Source organism: Rhinolophus hipposideros (assembly GCF_964194185.1).
Source record: "Rhinolophus hipposideros genome assembly, chromosome: 4".
NCBI classification, from domain to species: Eukaryota; Metazoa; Chordata; class Mammalia; order Chiroptera; family Rhinolophidae; genus Rhinolophus; species Rhinolophus hipposideros.
In genome coordinates, this window is record NC_138050.1 from 63,149,431 (window position 1) to 63,166,401 (window position 16,971).

Below are 16,971 nucleotides of genomic sequence, written 5' to 3' on the forward strand. Positions count from 1 at the left end.
GGTTATGTCCCCTGTATTTGTAGGACTGGAGATAAGAAGACCTGTTGTAGGTGATAATTTGGAAGATGAGCGGCCAGCCTGTTTATCTTTGTGTTGGTGGAAAGCCCTAGAAAGACAGGCAGTCTGGTGGTGGGCAAGGCTTTTGCTGTCTCTGATAAGCCCTTGAGTTGGCCAATCAATGTGAAAAAGTCTTTGTTCACCATATTCTTGGCAGAATTGGTTACCTCATGGCAGAATCATCCACAGTTTCAGCTTTTTGACAGAGAGGTCTGATACTTTTATAATTAAAAAAAGAAAAGCAAAACCAAAAATACAAAAAGGCTTTTACGATGAATTTCTCAAATGTTATTTGAGTTTTCTAACATTTAGTGGAATGAAGGTAAGTAGGTCTTTGAAACTAAAGGATGGGGGTCTTTTCACTTATGGGCCAGGCCCTGTGAGATTTACCTGGACTGGTAGGGACACACCTGGGGGCAGAGCACAGTCTTCAGGGAGAAGGTGATCCATGCCTTGTGCAGGCCAGCACTTGACTAGATGTCCATTGTGAAAGGTCAGTCACACTCACCCGGGGACCCTTGCAACCTTCTTAGCCGTGGCTACTGTCACTGTCTGTCTTGCCACAACTTGTTCTTTGCCTGAAACCGAGGCAACGAGCCCTTGCCTTTAAATTTAATGATTTTATATATTGAAGTGATTTCTGTTATCTTCTTCAGTGAAACCTAAAGTGCAGTTTTAAGAATAGTATTGAATTATATCTTTAAGAAATTCCGATGAGCTCCTAATTTTTAAAACACTTTCGTGCTTTCTTTTTACCTTTAGAATAAAAATTTAAATGGGTTTTAAAATAAATGCAAATATAGCTGGCGTTACGTTTTCTTGATTTTTTTTTTTCCAGATGATTTATCTTTTTTAGTATTTTCATTTTGTTTATTGGCTCTCCTGGAGAGAATTGTTTAAAAGTAATGTAGTAATTACAGTGTTTGGTATAATATAATTAGGATGTTTAATATAGAAGGACATTTGCTGCTTTTAGTTTCATTATTCTTACACAGATTGATTTAGGTTAATGGATTAGAGATGTCTGATAACCGATTTTTTGCAGCCAGAAGGATTTGATCCAAGAATTCTGGATCAAACTTAAAATCTTCCTTAAGTCAGGCCTGGACTTTTCATCTTTTAGTGTATAAATGTTTGTGTGTCTGTGTTCATTAAAAATGGAATGTTACAGCTTTCCTTTTCTTAGTAAATTAGTAAAATAAGCTGATTATTAACAGTTGGGACGATCAGAAAGACATCGACTAAAAAAACGTAGATAACGACTGTTAATATTTTAGTGTACATCCTTAAAGTTTTTCTGTGACTATGTTACCCCTTCACATACAACAAAAATGTAACCATTCTATAATGTGCTATAATGTGCTTTTTCCTTATTAAACATTGGGGTGATTTTCCATGTCGACAAATCAACATTATTTTGAGTGGCTGCTTGGTATTTCATTCTGTGTCTGCAGGATAATTCCTGTCGTTAATCCTACATGAATGTCTGTTTAGATAGTTTGTAACTTTAAAAAGAATATATGGAAAACTCCAGTGAGTATATAAATCTTTCCAATCATCTACTCATTTCCTTAGGATAAACTAGAAGTGAGATTTTTGCTGCTTCCGTATTTTCAGGCCCGGTACATGTGTATATATGGAATCTGTTGCTTCCATATGTAGCATCTTCTGTGATCACCTTTATCTCTTTGGTGCCTCATCTTTAGGTGACTCTTTTTGTCCTCTGTCATTGTTTTCAGCAGTGTCTCTTCTACCTTTGCTGCTTTTAATGTTTGCTTTGGCAGTGGTTTTTATTATCTCCAACTATGTTGATCTTTTTTGAGATTTTTAAAAAGGAGAGTCCCAGTTTAATTTCTGAGAGTCAAGAGAAGTATTTATCTGAAATGTTTCCCCTCTCCCTTGGGGCTTCCTCTGACATGTCATTTGCCCCTTTGGCTTACTGTATTTCTTTTCACGGCCCCCTCTTAGAGAAGGAGGGCGTCTGCATGCCTCTGGATTCCTTTGGCATAGGAGGCACGTCGGAAGTGGCAGCTGGTCTGGGCCTGCAGCCCGCCCAGGACTAATGCGGGGACCCCGGAGCCCCTTCGGAGCACCTGCCTGCCTGGGGTGGCTGTCTGCCGGGGTGTGCCTCCTCTCCCTTCCTTGGGGTGACTCGATCCAGGTAGCTCGCTTGGTGAAGAGTTAAACAGGCTCCTCGGCCTGCTCAGCTGTGGGAAGCTGGTCTCTCTTCCTGGTTGGGGAGGTTGACGGAGATGGCTCTCGTCAGCCAGGCCACTGCATGGATTTGTGCTGTGAGCCGGGTCCCCATAGGGTGGGTCCTTGCTACCCCAGAATCCTGCCCCCAACCTCAGCTCCTGCCACTCCTAGAAAAGGGCATCTCAGCCTCAGAGAAACTTCTGGCCCAGCCTTGCAAGTTGTGGATTTGTTCTCTCTTCCCTTCCCTCTTGTTGGCTCAGTGGTTACTGTATTTGGCAGATAGTCTTTGCTACCTGTGGTTTCGGGGCATGGCTGTTTCCTAGCCTCACTGTAGATGGATTTTTCTTCGGATTTTCTTCTTTTATTTATTTCAGTGTAGATCAGAGGAGAGGGGCATACATGTGCCTTTCATTCTTTTTTTTGGAAGTGTCCTCATAATGATTTTTAAGCTTGGGTTCCACAGCATGACTGACTTCGAAGTACAGCCAGTATATTCCTACTTGCCCATCTCTTGTGTGCTATTCTCGTTAAGCATAGGACCGGGAGGACTTAGACGTAAAATGAAGTTTCTTCTGTAGATGTGGTTTCTGGACTAGACAAATGCGTGGATGACTGAGTCTACCAGATATGTATGTAGTAGTACATGGTTAATGATTTTGGGGGGACTCCTTCAAAGACATGCCCGTTAGTCTAAAGCAGGGGTGTCCAAACTTTTTTCAACGTTTTTTACCAAGGGCCATGTGTGGTAAAATTCACAAACAGCCGGGCCACTCACTCGAGGTGAAGTACGTATTGCCTCACCTGGTTTATTTAAGGAAACTAAACACATTTTTGGAATTTGCTGCGGGCCAATTAAAAATGGATTGCGGGCCGCAGTTGGCCCGCGGGCTGCAATTTGGACACCCCTGGTCTAAAGCTTTCTTCAGCAGTGTTTATTGATCCCTTTCCCATTGATGGGAGATCACGTGTGTCATTGGTACCAGTTGCGACAGCAGGGACTTCGCACTCAGCTGGTTCTGATGCAGCCGCTCCTCTTGCCGCAGTGCTGCCCGGAGCCCGCGCACAGCTTCCTTACAGAAGTGGCCTCACAGAGGTTGCCTCCCTCATTCCATTTTAGACTTGAAGAACTACAAGAAAAGGATAATTTAGGAAGAAGCTGGGGGGCAGTGTCTGGTGTCTTTTTGTGTCAGGAGCGAATCCTGTTTTGGGCTTGCATCTTTATTATTTCAGTAGGGTATTTTCAGACTTGACCCTATGGAGCGAGGGCTGGCTGGCATTTCCTCTCCCAGTTGCGGAGGTGTCCTGGGTCATACTGTAACTCAAGCTGTCCTTGGTTACTCCCCAGGACTGGAGGGATTTGCTGCTACACTGGAGGGCCTCCGATAGCTGGCCTCCAACCTCTGTTTGCTTCAATCAAAGCCATTTCTTAGGGTCACTGTCCACCCTCACCTACTCTGTTGCTTCCATTCTCTTGTGGGGTAGGAACCCAGGTATTTGGCCTTTCTTAGAGTGTGTTGTTGATTGTGAACTGGAATATTCTGAGGGGAGGGGCTGCGGATCCCTCCTTTAAAGAGCAGTGCTTGTGAATTCAGGGCTCAGGATTCACGACAGCTCTCTCTGTGCTTGGAGGCCTACATTTTTGCTTCGTGCTTCTGGAAGGTTGAGGTTTCTAAAAATCTGACCTCTGAATCAAAGTTGAGTTACAATACTTGAATAATTGTGTGAGCTTCAGTTAAATATATGCATACTTCTTGTTGCAGTCTAGCCAGGGGGAGCAAATTTTTGCATTATTCATTTGATTTGCCCTTCAAGTGTGTAGTTCTTTTTTGGGGGAATGCAGCAACTCTGTAGGGTACGTGGGTAGGGAGGGATTTCATTGGAGCGGTGAACTTTTGGAGGATAGCATCACTGGCTGGATTTTCTTATTTAGCCAAAGAGCAGAGCCCTGCCTCGTCTTCCCTCCTCTTTTACCTTTGCGGGCATTTTCAGGCCCAGGGTGGCTTCAGTTAGGTGGTTTTCCCTTATACTCTGTCTGGCTGGTGGGTTATAAGCTACTGTGACTAGCTATTTTTTTTGTCCCATTATCTCCACAAATTATACCTGTTCTTGTCAGGCTACATGTTATGATTTTGAATTGAGGAATTACGGGTTCTGAACTTACACTGAGTTGTTGCAGCTGTACCCCGTGAGTGTTAATACTTGGACATGTAGACAGACATATACAGTAAAAGACAAACACTTAGAAAGTAAACTCCACTGCCCACTTTCCCAGGGGCTATGGTCTGCTTTGCTCCCCCTCAGCTTCACTGAGTGTTTCCTCTCCATGAAAAGGGGATTTGGTACAGAAAGGTGCAGTGGAAATTAGAAGCCAAGAAATCTGAATATTAATCTCAGCCACATGAGTTTTAGTGTGTCTGTTTTCTTAATCTGAAGTAAATGAACTATCTTGTACGCTGTTTTTTGGATTTAAGAAGCTATCTATATGGGGATTACCATGTTTTGAATTGAATCTGGAATCTGAGGTTTGTTCAATTTTAGTTACTATCAGTAAAAATCAGTAAAAAATCAGTAAAAAATGCAGGGCAGGGAGGAAGTTGGAGCCAAACTACTGGTAGAGATCCCCCCCCCCACCCCCCGAGTGTGCAGAGGAGGAATGTATTGTATTTGTCAGTCCTGTTGCCCTTACCTAACAGACAGGAGAGAGTTGGCTGGAAAGGCCCTTACTCAGCAGTATTTATTTAGGTTTGCACACCTTACAAAAGGTTGCTATTCCAGCCCCCATTCATTATGCTTGAAAATGGCTGACATATCAGTCAACACTGCTTGGAATGTGTGCCAAGAAAATATTAAATCATGAGAGCTGGTTACCATGCCCAGAAAATAATGCAGTTTTGTGAAGGTCTTAGTCTTCACGCTGGGATATGAAATAAGAAGTTATAAATGGCCTGTGATGAAAGGAAATTGAATCACTGACTCCTCATCTTTTCAAAGATAAGGAAACCACCACACAGAGGTTAGATGCATTGCCCAAGATCAAAGAAATATGTGGTAGAGGCAAGATTTGAACCAGTTTGCCTCAGAAGCCTGCACCCTTCACCATACTTCACAGGTATACCGTGAGGAAATGTCTTGTGTTCTGTATCTGAACGACAGATACAGGCATGACCGAAACCTGGGATTAAGTAGGACGTGACACGTCAGTTCTCGGTAGCCTGGAATACAGCAAGAAGTATGTTTTTACTCACGACTGCCTTATTTTTGCTCCGGTACTAGTTAAGAAAATTAAAATCGCGCCTTTCGAAGCAGGATTGATACAGTTCTTCCTTGATCATTATGGTCTCCTTGGGTGCTGTTTGGTGGACGTAAAATGCTGCAGAGCACAAGTGAGTCACTACAGCTCATTCCTTCCGTCCCGTCGCTCTCTGAATTTCATTCCCTTGGGCTGGCATCTGCTGCATTTATTAAATTGGCTGCTGCTAAGTAAAAAACAACATCTTTCCTGAAAGAATTTAAGAATCACTTTGAATTAGCTTGTGATTTTTCCTAACAGTCACGTTTTCTGAGTCTGATACTTAATATCATGCTCTTCTCTACTCACATCCCCAAAGGTTTTCATAATGTTGCTATTATGAAAACAATAAGGAAACAATTTTTCTTTTAAAACTTTGAACAGACAACTGCTGCACTTGACGGATAGTGGTCAGGACAGGTCGTGAAGTGTTGGGGTCATGTTTTCATCAGCTTGAAGCTCTTGGGACACGTTTGCTTTGTGACCTACACAGGCTGTTCTGTTCTGGGGTTCGATTGGGTGGAAGAGTAGACAGGGATGTGAAGTTTTGGCAGATCATAAAGTTATGGAAAAACAAAATTTCATTGTTATGTTTTTCAAAAAAATCCATTCATCCAGTGGACATTTTAGCCCTCACTCCATGCCAGGTAAAAGTTTTCCTAGATGTTGGGATAAGATGAACTGAATTCTCGAAGTGCTTTGGGGAAGACAGGTGAATAGAGGTGTGTAATGTGTGCTTTTTTCTTTTAAACAGCATTGCTGTGGTGCATTTTACATATAAAAATGGCCTCCTTTCAGGGGGTGCAGTGATTTTTAGTAACTTTACCAAGTGGTGTACCCATTACTATAAATCAGTTTAGAACATATTCACCCCCCCCATGAACCCTCATTCTCATTTACAGTTAGCCTCTGTTCCCACCCCAGCCCCCAGAAAACCCCTAATCTGCCTTTTGTCTCCATTGATTTGCCTTTTCTGGACATTCTGTATGATGGAATCGTGCAGTGTGTGGTCTCTTGTGACTCGCTTCTTCCACTGAACATCACGTTTTTGAGGTTCATGATGTCGCATAGTGTGTCAGTCGTCCGCCCCCATTTATTGCTGAATAGAATCCCAGTGTATGGATGTGTCACACTGTGTCTGTCGCTCACCAGTTGATGGTTGTGTTGGTTGCTCCCAGTGTTGGTCTATTATGAGTAACGGTGCAGTGAACATGAGCACGTATGTCTGTGTGCGCATGCGTGTTCTCAATTCTCCCGGGAGAGGGGTTGCTGGTCACACGGTAGTTTTATGTTTAATTTTTTGAGAAATTGCCGAACTGCTTTCTGAAGTGATTGTACCATTTCACATCCCTCCAGCAGTTTATTACGGGAAGGGGCAACATATTGTGCTTTTCATAGGTTTACCACTACTTCCAGTATGTCGTTGGTATGTTATATCAATATGGGAAAAGGGAGAAAAGCAACCTAATGACAGCAAAAAGCTGTGTTACATTATCTGTTCTTTTGGAGGCATTTTAGTGTAGCCAGCTTACCTCATCCATGGCAGAGGTGTGTGGTTCAGGGCAGCCGGACTGGAATGAACAGAATGGAAATTGAAAGTTGTGTACAAAGTGGGCAGCAGGTTGATTTAATATAAACAGTTTGTCCTTTCTGTTTTGTTTTGGTGGGTTTCAGGATCTGTGGAATAACTCTTTATAAACGTTTTGGTTATTAGCCCTTTTCTTTCAGTCATCTCCCAGCTTTGGAGTCCTGTGTTTCCACATTTAATTTTCCTTTTGATATCGTCCAGTAGTTGTGACAGGTTTTGGGAGGACAGAGCAAAGTAGTATCTTTACTGTGATTTTCTTAGTAGTGATGAAATTCTTTCACTTCAGTTTGGGTCTAATTAAGGCGCAAGAAGGGATGCCAGGGGCCCTGTGGGAAAAAGGTAACGAGATGAGCCTAGGAGGTTAGGTGGCAGGAGGGCCACTCACTGTGGTTTTCATTTGCATTTCCCTGATGACTAGTGGTGTTGAGCGTCTTTTCAATGTCTGTTGGCCGTTTATCTGTATGTTCTTTTTGGAGAAATGTCTGTGCTGGTTTTCTGCCCATTTGTAAAAATTGGATTGCTTGTTTTTTGGGGGTATTAAGTTGTATGAGTTCCTTATATATTTTGGATATTAACCCTTTATCAGATGTATCATTTGTAAATATCTTTTCCCATTTAGTAGATTGTCTTTTTGTTTTATTGATAGTTTCCTTTGCTGTACAAATTTTTTTTTAGTTTGACGTACTCCCATTAAAAATTTTTTTTTGTTGCCTTTGCCTGAAGAGACATATCCAAAAAGATACTGCTAAGAGCTATGTTAAAAGAATATATACTTTGTCTCCATTTTCTCAGCTGTAAAAGTATCTTCTTCAGAGGGTTGGTGAGCAGATGATGTGACTAGCTCAGGTGAAGAAAAATCTACATACAATGTTACACATGCTCAGACTGTCATGTTTCTTTCCCTTTGAGCAGCTAGAGGACGGACGGGTAGGGGCGTGGCAGAATGGGGAGGGAGGTGTTTGTTGGTTCTACTGAGTCATGCATGGAAATGATTCCTGAGAGAGGTCACAGACAGCTCCTGTGCCTGCTCTGGTGGCTGGTTCCTTCTTTGGGATCGGGCAGTTACGAATATGGGAGGTGACGGACAGTTTTATGATTGACCATCTTGATGGTCTAGCACGGGGATGGACAAACGTACCACTGCCCTTGGCTTGTTTTTGTCGGCTCATGAGTTAAGAATGTGTTTTCATATTTTTAAAGGGTTGTTAAGAAAAGAGAAGAATGTGCAACAGACTATTTGGCCCACAAAGCCTAAGGTGTTTTTCTCTGGCCCCTCACAGAAAAGGTTTGCTGCCCCTGCTCTTGGCGGCTAGAGTCTCTAACCTTCCCTAGATGACACAGGATCGCTGAGCTGACTTGGTGGCAGTCGTTTTCCTGATTGACGCAGAGCCACAGGACTTGTGTGAAATGTGAGATGCGCTGACACCTGAATGCAGCTCACGCCGCCTCTTGCCCTTGCTGCCCCCTCCGAAGGATAAAAGAACACTCAGTGACACTTCCTTATATATTCCGATTTGTGACAAATCAACTTTGTCCATGACCTTAGCATTTCTATTCCAGACATTTCCCCCTTGATGCCTGTAAAAGCTGAAGGATTTTCAGGTAAAGGAAATGTGATTATGGATTGAAATACACATACACCACAACAATTTGGTCTCATTTTTGGAAGAGTCTGAGTCCCCCGACACTTGTTGCTGTAGCTTTTGCTAAATGCCTGAGTGCACCTGTAGGGAATTGGAAGTACTATCAGGTAGTATGCCTTCTAATGATGGTAGCATTCCAGGGTGATAACCCAAGGGCATTCCTTGACAGCTAGGTTCCTCTCTGGTCAGGCGTCCGGCCAAGCTCGCCGTTTACGAGCACTTTCTAGTCCAGAGGATGACCCACGATGTGCGGACAGAGGTGGGCTTACCCCTCACTTAATACCTGTGAGGGACCTTGTTCCAGTGACCTGTCCTCTGCACCCAGGTGTTCTCAGCTGTGTCACGAAGATCGTGCTCCCTTTCTCCTGGGGTGGTTGTGAGGTGTAGAAAGCGACAGTTATGAAAATTCTTAGCGTGGAGCCTTAGGATGGAGAAGGTTTGGAAATGGGAGCTGCTGTTTGTCAGTGCTGATTATCGTAGGGTATGGTGAGAATTCTTTTCCGTGTCTGCTTTGTTGTTTGTGTTTGGGTGTTAATAAAAGGGGTGCCAGGATTCATTGCTCAATGAACTAAATAATTTATCGGGAATGTATTGCGTAGTTTTCATCAAGTGCTTGCCCCACAAAACCGTCCTGATTTCGCTATTTGCCTTGCCTTGCCTGCAAAGAGCACCAGGCCTTGGTCTTTTAGCCGGGGAGCCTTTCATTGAAGAGTCCACCCAGCAGTCCCTGGGAGAGCTTGCTGGTGTACAGAAGCTTAGCTGGGGCTAGGACTGGCACCAAGCTTTGTGACAAGGGCTAGTTGAGCCCCCAGGCCTTGGGGTCCCCGCCCTCCTCTGCCTTTAGTCCTCACGTGGCCCTGGAGGCATGTGACTGCCCCGACCCTCAGATGGGAGCCTTTGACACGGGGCACGCATCTGCGGGACAGTAGCGGGGCCTCAGAGCCTTTTGTTCCGTCTGCTGAGAAAGAGCCCGACACCGGGTGAGTGAGGGCCCGAGAGCCTCCAGGCAGCCTTCCAGCGGGCTCCCCCGGCACAGGCCAGGGGTGCAGGCCAGGGGTACAGCAGCGCCCCAGGTCGGAGCATGCACCCCCGAGCGTGGCTTCTCCCCGAACTCTGACCTCACCCAGCTTCAGTGGTTTCCTGAACGAGAACCGTGTGTGGGGGTGGCGGTGGGGGAGGGCTTATTAGCCACCGAGGCCAGGAATAACAGATTCATCTAGGGGGTGCAGTCATTTTTTATGGTTTAAAAAATTTGTATTAGCATTTTCTTTTTTTTTTATTTGCATTTTCTTTATAACTAAAGTATTCTCTACTGTAAACAAACATCCATTTAAAGAGGAGCAAATGCTGGCTCTAGGATTCCTTAAAACTCCTGGTACTTTGGATATGTAGGTCTAGATATCAGAATTCATAAGATTTAACAACTCTGCCTCAATTTTCTTTTTGCCAAATACTGTAGAATAGTTCTTGCTTCTCCTAGATCATGTAATTGTTGCAGGGCTGAAATAGGGTGTACACTCCAGGGGAAATGAGTGCACGAAGCCAGATTGTGAGGGCGTTTGTCACAGGCTGAGGAGAGCTCAGGTAGAGAAACTGAGTGCTGTCACTTAGAAAAGGAAATGATCTGTTCATGGAAACAGGCCAAAAGAAGAACTTACCTTGTAATGATTAGTAGATTTCTTATAATGGGGAGGAAAGCATGTTTCTGTATAAACCTATGATTTAGGCCTCAACTTTGAAAATAATCATTCATCATTTAGCTAGGAATTAGACTTTTCTTCTAAAGAATATTTGAGGATTGGAGAAATCTGTCAGTTCTTTGAGCTAATGGGAGCTCTTTGCTATTTAAAGATGTTTATTTGGTAAATAAAGGTTTTTTATTTTGGAGACCTTAAATTACCCGATTAGTCGATACACAAAACATTCTTTGGGGCCAGAGGCCGAGAATGGGCATGGGGGGTTCCTAGGCTGTCAGGGAGGCAGGTAGAGGCAGGGCTTGGAGAGGAGAAGATGGAGCATGTGAGCTGCAGGGAGATTCCCTCTCCCTGCACTGGCGTGATTCCTGCCCCGCTCGGGAAAGCAGGTGTGCACAGGGAAGGAGTCCTCCAGGCATTGCTGGTGGCCCTGCAACTTCCTGCAGAGCTTGGCACAGTGTCCTGGCCGAGACCTCTGGTTCTCAAACTTGGCTGCACGTTGGAATCTTCTCAGGAGTTCTGACTAATACTCATGCTAGCACCCCATCCCCAAAGATTTGGATTTAATGGTCCACGGTGAGGCTGGGGTCCTGCGTGGTTGAAGGCCCCCCAGCTGTCTGTGGAGTGCGGCCCACATTGAGGATCACGAACCACACCCAGTGGGGACGGCCGCCCTGTAAGCCACTTGCCGTGAGACCACAGCACATAGAGTCACCTTCTGCGTGTGTGTGCCCTTCCCCCAAGTTCTCCTGCTGCGGTGCACCACACTACACCGGTGCTTTTGCTCACTCCGGAAGGAGGCGGAGGCCATCTTGGGGACGGCAGACACCTGGGGTGGTCAGTTGCTTGTTCCAGCCAAGAACTCATTACGGTCTTTGCACCTTTGAGGGGTGCAGGCTGAGTAGGAAACCGTGTTGCAAATGTGTTCCTCCTGCACAGGAGCCCTGGCATCTGAGTCTGCATTTGGTATAAAAACAAAAGTCCTGACCTTAGACTTTCTTATCAAGTCAAAATGAGGAGCTTGTGGCAGATTTTCTCCTCTCTTCTGTTCATGTCAAAATGTGTCTCAGGTTGGCTGCTGGGAGGGAACACCAGTGATCTGAATTGGGGGAGGCACACTAATGTGTGACAGTTCCCTGGTAGCAAGACACCCTTCCCACAAGTGTGAGAGGGGCTTCTCGGGCCGAGGCAACAGGCCAGGCGTGTGCCAACAAGGTTTCTCTGCTGTCTCCACTCCCAGAGTTGGTTTTTGGACTTTGTACAGATTTCTGGTTACAGGACTTCTGGCTGGGAGAACCCCCATTAAACGGCATTTGGCTTTTTGGGGGTCTTTTTTTGGTTTGTTTATAAGCTTTGCATTGAATGTATATATTCCTGTATGTATTTTATATACATAGGTCCGCTTGATTTTCAGATGGGGGAGGTGGGGAAAAGACCCTGAGCAAGAGTGAGCTTTAAACTTGTAGAATGAGAGGAAAACTTAAAAGTTAGTAGGCTTGATTAGACAAATCGCCCAATACTATTTTCAGTACAGAATGCCTCTTGAAATGTAATGATTAGATTAATCTGAGGAGATGGGTTTCCAGAGCATTTTATTTGCTCGTAATTAGCTTTAAGATTTCTTATCTATGGGAAGAAGAAATGGTATAAAAAATTCAGCCACACTTAAAAGTAATTTTTAACCTCTCTTTGGGACTGGGTTGCATTGTGTTATATACATGGTATGTTCTCACTAGGTGTTTTGGCCGGTTTCAGTGGTTTCTAAAAATGTCTCCAAAATCGAGTGCTATTTTAAGGATGACCCCACTCGTTCTTAAATGTGCTTGCTGAAAGTCCACACCAGTTCTAGCAGAGGTAACAAATCAACCACCTGTATCTGCAAAAGATTTTGCAATGGCCTCACTTTTCCCCTCTTTCCTTAGGTTCATTTGATTCTCTGACAAACCCTGTGAGGTAAGTAAATACTTCAGGCATCATTGTTCTGTTTTACTGAGAAGTTAAGAACTTGCTCAAAGTCATGCAGCAAGGTATTACGGCAGAAGGAAAATCCAGGCCTTCTGATTGTTAATTTTGTGCTTTCTCTTTTGCCATGAAGATCTTGTGAGCCAGTGAATGACATGCTCAAACTTTGCAATCAGATGGCCTTGGGTTCCAGTTCAGGGTCTGTCGCATGCACTGTGTCATTGGACAAATCGTGTAACTACCGTAAAATGGAGGTAATACTGCCTTCAGAGTAAGCACTCAGAAATGGTGGTGATTTTTCGTATGGCTTCATTCTGCCCAGGCCGCATCCAACACCAAAGAGTTTCAGCTAATCTGTGACATGGGGAAGGCCAGGGGTTCCTGGACTGTAGCTTTTGTTCATGGGTGTCAAAATGCAGCTGCCTTGTGGATTCCAATCTTCTGCAGAATGTTTTGCACGCCAGTCTCTTAGGTTCAAGTCTCTGCTCAGGAATTGTTAGTAAGGTTTTCTCTCACAAACTGTCTAAAAAGCACGTTTCTGTCTGAGGACGGCACGGACCTCTTGACAGGCTGGGTGGGTTTGTCTTGTCCCCCAGACTAGTGCCTTATGCATCTGGCCATAATTCTCCCTGGACTTGGTTGGGCCTGCTTTCCTTTTCCGTTCTACGTCTCTTCTCTCTAACCGAGTCCCTTCTCCTGAGTCTGCCTACAGAGTAGAGCCCTTCGATTTTGCTATTAAGGAATTTAGTAGTCGCCATGATAGGGAAGTTCTCATAGCCGTCCGCCATCTTTTGTTTGCAGTTCCTAGCACCATTTCTTAGACTTACCAGAGAGCCTGATAATTCAGGTTGGCGTCATTGCCCCAGTGGCTCCGTGCCCTTCTGAAGATGCCTGCCAGGACGTCAGCCGGTGCAGGGCGCTCTGGCCTTCCTGGGCAGTGGTTCATTGCTGCACCATGTGTGGCCTCAGCACCTTAGGAGTTTTACAGATGTTTTCTTCTCTTTTTTGAGGACACTCACGCAGGCCTTCTCGAATTCCCCTCGACTCTTGTGAGGGAAGAAGGCCTCGTTATTTCAGTTGATTTTAGGGTAGTGCAGTGGAAAGTACACTGGTTTTGTGACGTAGGTGATGTGGGCTTTACTGCTGGCTCTAGTTCAAGTGAAATGCTTCTAAGAAACTACTGAATCTTGAATAAGTATTGTCAGAAAGAACAGCTCAGTATAACTACACCAAAAATCACCACCACAACAAAAGCAGTTTCTATTTTCGTATCTATTTTTAGCAGATAACCATCCAAGGAGCTTTCCTTATGTTCTTATTTTATTCTTTCAACATCCTAAGAAGTAGTGTTACCCCACTTTACAGATGTGGAGACAGGCTGGTGGCCCAGGAATGTGGTAGTAATTGGGCAGAGCTGAGATCTGCACTAGTGTTTAGACTCCCCTAGAAAGCATAGTTTTGGGTAGATAACTTAAGCATTCACGGGCAGTGCTGAATAACTGATAGCTTATTTTGGGCATGTATCTGGTGTCTCATCTCTTCAGGTCTTTGGATAATCGCTGCCCCAAATGAGACAGTTCGCAGAATCAGAGCAAAGCGGCTGTTTGGTGCACACTGGGTTGCAGTTTTTTAGGCTGTGGCTGTATTTTCCTTGTCTCCTTCATGTCATGCTCTGCATTTGGGCTGGGGTTTTGTTTTTGATTACTTGGGTATGTCTGAGGCTGCCTGCTGCGGAAGTTTGGGTGTTGCCTGGAGGTACACAGGATACCCACCTGTTTACGGGCTGAGGTTAGCGAGATTATAAGGTATGTCCTTTAGTGGAAGATCATAAACTTGAGGGGAAAACAGTCTGTAAAGTGTTAATACAGTTTTCAACCTGCTGCATAAAAATATGCTCCAGGAAAAAGGAGACTGGTGCTGCTAGCTTTGCTCAAGGCAGCTGTCAGGTCTGAGTGGGTTTGGGCCAGCAAATGGGGATTTTCCCCCTATAACAGCGAAACAATAGTGGCCTCTTTGGGGCAGAAGAAAAGTTGAGATTGGGCGTTTTTGTTGTTGTTTTTTAAGCATTTTTAGAATTTTAATAATTTTATTTTTAGATAGTTTAAGGCTCCAACGAAGTTGCAACAACAATGTGTAGTTCCTGTGTACCCTTACCTGGCTTTCCCCTAGTTTTACAGTGATAATATCCGATACTGTAAAACCAGGAAATTGATGTGGGCCTAGTTCTGTTACCTCAGGTGCGGACTTAATTCAGATGTCACTAGTTTTTGGGAGTGTGTAGTTGTGTGAATTTTATCACGTGCACATCTGAATAAAATCACCAGCCAACACAGACCTGTTCCATTACCACAAAGACCCTCCCTGTTACCCCTTACTCATCGCCCCCCACCCTGCCCCCCGCAGCAGCCACACATCTGTTCTCCATCACTCTCGTTTTGTCTCTTTGAGAATTTTCTAGAAATGAAATCATACACTGTGCAACTGTTGGTGCTTGTGCACAGTATGAAGCAGTTGGGTGATAGAAGGTAAGCGAGGGTAGTGGCAGAAAAATGGGACTAGAAAGGAGCTATGGGGTTTAGATTCACGAGTGTCTGTGACTTCAGTCTTGAGACTGTGTCTTGTCCCTGGTTGTTTTAAGCAGTGAACGAAAACCATGAGGTTTGAGGAAGCTAAACTGCCAGCAGAGAAAGTCTTGAAGTGGGTGGGTGGGAGTGGCTCAGCTGCCTTAGGAGGGCCAGGTGTGGGGTCGGACAGGGGTGGCAGGGGGCCGCATAGAGAGACATTTTGGAAGGAGGGGCACAGTTTGGATGTAGGTGTAAGCGAGTGTCATGTGGGGTGTCATGCAGGGTCTCAGCTCCCGCTCCCCACATAAGAACACAGGACAGGGCGAGGCCAAAAAGGAACACCCACGGAGCCATAGATGGGGGAGTCATACCACTATATTCTCGCTGGCGGCTGGGTTGGAGACAGGAAGCAGGAGCCACACTAGCTGTAACCTGCTGTCTGCTTCTCTCTGGCATCCAACCCCACTTGCTAGCTGCAATCCGCGCTTGCTAGCTTAGCAGTGGCAGTTATATTAGTGGCTAATGGCTAACTGATTACAGCTGATGGCCAACTAGTTACAGCTGATGACCATCTACTACCTGAGCCAGCACCTTTCCACGTGAGGTCGAGAGCCTGGAAACTGCTCTCTTGGCTCTGTACCCACAGCGAGGAATCGGTGTTTCCAGCTTTGGAAATGGGAGATAATAGCACTGGTAACAGTGGAACCCGTAGGGAAAGCCTGGGTGGGGGAGTGGGGAGGATATGGAAGGATAAGATAACTGTCAACAGCCGTGCAGACACCTGCTGGTAATAGGGCTCCACCATGCTGGCACATGGGTTCCACCGGTGTGCCCGGTCAGCTGCCTCAGAGGTGGCTGCCTCGGGTGGTGGGTGAGAGGGATTCTCGGGCTGAGTTCAGCTCAGGAGGAGAGTCCTGCACGTTATCAGGCATGCCTGCCAAGCTCAGAAGAGGGCAGGGGGCGTGCCACCTACCACCACTCACCTTCCTCATGCAGACCCAGCTGAACTCCACAGCGTTCTCTTGTCTGTTGCTGCAGGGACAGTGACGTGATAAGTAGTAGTTATTAGAACACATCAAACTTCACTCCCTTTTCTTTTCATGGAAAAACAAAGTGAAAAGCTTGGCTTCAACCCAGAGTGGTGTAGTGTGGTGTGACTACACAAGCGGTACATCTGAAGCTAAGCAACTTTGAAAGTTGATTAGTAATGCCAAATGCATTTTTCATTGCCAGAAATGATCAAAAGAAAACAGTAATAGCTACTCAGGTTTAAAAATATAAAATACTTAAGTCATCATAGAACTATTTTAATGAATTCTCTCAAGGGATTATGAAATACAGTGAATTATCATAGAAGCCTGAACTCCAGAAGGGCACAGCTTTGAAATGTCTCCAAGTCTTGGAGTGGGGAGCAGGACATTGAACCGTGGATTTTCTCTTCAAAGGAAACCTGAAGTTGTTGGTGGCTTGCCCTCACGGTGCCATGTGACAGCTGCTTATGTTGTACACGTAGTTGTTCATTTCCCATAGTCGGGGTTTCTAGGAGAAGGGTAGGTGGTCACCCCAAAACTTCCGTGTCATAACCAGTGAGAAACTTCTGTGAAACCGTTGATTCCAGATTGTCCTGGTGACACTTTCCCGGGCTTTTGGCTCTTCCCATGATCCCCTAGCCCAGTGGTTTTCCTGGGCTTGTCTGGGAAGGGGCTTAGCATTCCAGAGGCCAGACTTGTGCCCCCGTGTGTTGGTCGGGGGTGCATTTTCTACCTATTCTGGTCAGTTTTTAAGGTTCCTCACCTTGATACGATTAAGTATAACGAATTCCTTGCTTTTCCTAAATGTTGTAATTGAAAATAAACAAGACAAGGTGTAAGTCTGTAGGAAGGCCTAGAATTCAGCTGACTAAAGTTTAAAGAGAGAGGGCCTGGTGTTGTCATGATGAGCGATGGAAAAAGACAAAATAAAGCCACTAGAAGTAGGG

At 45.0% G+C, this 16,971-nt stretch overlaps 1 protein-coding gene across 2 annotated transcripts in view; it reads left to right on the plus strand.

Annotated features, from left to right (window-relative positions):
* The window catches only part of STK24 (serine/threonine kinase 24), a gene marked incomplete at its 5' end in the record, with an annotated part of 106,667 nt that overhangs the window by 20,894 nt on the left and 68,802 nt on the right, over positions 1-16,971 (plus strand). The gene's annotated exons all lie outside the window — the stretch shown is intronic.